Here is a 2777-nt window from a genome sequence, read left to right as displayed (position 1 = left end):
GCGACAGCTAGTAATATATATCTTATTGAATTCATGAATTGTCTTTAAGATTATGTTGGAACATTTGTTCGACGTAGTACACTCAAAGTTGTACCCCCTCCATTTGAAAGTGTAAGTCATTCTATCTTTTCTGAAAATATAATAAAAGTTATGAACCTTTACATAGCATATATCTAGGCCTTGTTACTTCCACCCCAAATTCTACACATCGAATCTTTAGGCGCGTGCATGGAGTATTAAACATAAACGAAAATAAAAACTAATTGCACGGTTTGGTCAAATTTTACTCGACGAATCTTTTTGAGTCTAGTTAGGCCATGGTTGGACAATAATTACCACAAACAGTGTCACGAAATTTTTTCATTCACGAACTAAACACGGCCCTAGCTAAATGCATTGTAAAAAGCTATGTATTTAGAAAGACCTAGAAATGCCAAAATATAACTTACGATTTAAAATAAAGGGGGGTATAGAAAGCATGAATTATAGTTCGATTTCTGGTAGACTTTGTTGAAATCCTTACCCACGTACTGACAAAATTAAACCCATGCTTGTGCATTTCATTGGCTAGGTTTCCTTATTACCCACGGCTTGTAGAAATGATAGATGTACCTCTATATTTCAGTCTGATTTTTTGTTGTTTTGCAGACAACGTGTAATTTAATCATTGTTTGAATATAGAAAAAATCATGAATTGTCATGCAATAGAAATATAGCAACTCTTATAATAATATACCAAGTTTCAGTTGGAACTTTGAGTATTTTTAGTTTTGGTATTTATAACTCTCATAGTAATATACCCTATTTAATTTAAGAAGGGTTTCACTTAATACATGAAAATCTCAAAGTTTTATTAATTGCAATTAGGTTGCTTGCTTTCTATGTAGTGGTTAATTTTTCTCCTGGACTCTCAGCTGTATAGCTAGATTCGTGTGGACACAAATGTTTTGGTATTTGTAGTGATCATTGCGTATTTTGGTATAGATTGTGTTGTCCAAGTAGTAGTATGGTTCAAGAATAAAGACTTCGGGTTTGTAGAAAGTAGGAGACACTTTATATTACAAGGCAACGAGCTGCAATCTCTCATTCAGAGATGACCAAAAGGTACATGCTTTTAGTGTATGGTGATGCCATTTGAGAAAAAGAATAAAATAACGATCCTCCTTTTCGTGCTTTAGATCTCCAAAATCAACATCGCCATACATCTCAAAGCACTGACCGGCCGGAGTGTGAAAAAGCTTAGGCAGGATGAAAGCAGCAAGCAAGAGATCAACAAGATGATAAGCATCTCCTCCCCCTGGTCATTAGGCCCTAAAGTTTGGTGCTTTAGAATCCTATAAAGATATTTAATCTCTTCTCTTAGTAGTCTCGCCCAACATCTGATGATATTTAGGTCACTAAAATACGCAAACCAGCTGTAAGTAGGGCACTTGTCGTTTGCTGCTTTTCAGAGATAAAAATTGACGACATGTGTTGAAATCTAAGAGCCTACTCTGTTCTGGGTGCGTCTCTTTCTCCCCATGAGGCCATGACTATCTATTCTTTCCACAAGCTATGTAATCTCTGCATAGTTGGTTGCGTGTATCTCGCTATGCTTTTGTGTTTTAATTAATTTATATCTACCTTTTGCCCTATCTCAAAAGGGGAGAAGCCCCATACTACTTTCTTCTTAAAAGATGTATTGCTGGTGTCTTCCCTCTAGATGTATATACTTTCTTTTTTTTTGCGTATAATGATTTTACATATTTGCATTCAGTTCTATTGTATGTATGTATGTACACTTGAACCTGGGTTCATTTACTGGTTTATATCATTAGCTATAGGGAATATTTGCACCTTTTTCCACCAGGAATCGTCAAACACAATTTCAAGAATGGAAACTATAACTAACAAAAAGTCTAGAAGAAATAAAAACAAGTAACCAAAACTTTAAAACTGGTGACCTGTCACGGAAACAAAAAAAAGGATTGTAACAAACCAGTTGCATTTCGACTTAAATATGATCATCGTTTGGTATCATTCCTCTCTAGAAGCTAATTAATTTGAAAAATTTATGTTGTTTAAAACTGAATCTGACACGTTTATGGAGTGTTAGATGTGAACCCTCAGATGGTTCGGCATTGCCATGTTAGTGGTTAGCAAAGTCCAGTCATATTAGGAAAAACTCACAGTTGTCGCATGGTCAAACGAGAGGTTATGGATGGTCTAACCCTACACAGTTGGCACATGTAACATGTAAAGGGCTAGCTATCCATACCCCTCTCCCCTTGACCCCATCTGTCAGCCTAATGTAACACCCGGCCTAGGGTTTAATAGAATTAATAGGAGACTCATACCAACAAGTTGCAACTTCTTTTCCGGAAGCCTATCTCCAAAGAACTCTAAAGTTAAGCGTGCTTGGCCTAGAGAAATTTAGGGGATAGGTGACCGACCGGGAAGTAGTTCCCGGGTACGCACGAGTGAGGACAAAGTGTGCAGAAAAAACTAGTGTTGGTTTGTGGGGGCTGACTATGTCCTAGAAAAGCTGCCAGATGTAAGCGGGCCTGGCCTCGTGGAGGCGGGACCTTACACCTAAGGTGGCACCCAAAACCAGAACCAACTCCTGCTCTCTTGCTATTCACACCTCACCCTCCCATTTCTTATTATTAAGAAGAATGCTAAGAAGGGCGTGGAAAGCAAAAGGAAGGGAAGCTGAGCAAGAATAAGGTCAAGTCGACACCTGAAGATCACCACTATGGATAAGGTTTGAGCTCTCTCTCTCTCTCTCTGCCTTGGAG

The sequence above is a fragment of the Sorghum bicolor genome, chromosome 8, assembly GCF_000003195.3.
Source record: "Sorghum bicolor cultivar BTx623 chromosome 8, Sorghum_bicolor_NCBIv3, whole genome shotgun sequence".
In the NCBI taxonomy this organism is placed as follows: Eukaryota; Viridiplantae; Streptophyta; class Magnoliopsida; order Poales; family Poaceae; genus Sorghum; species Sorghum bicolor.
The sequence above is the reverse complement of the archived record's forward strand: the minus strand, read 5'-3'. Positions refer to the sequence as shown.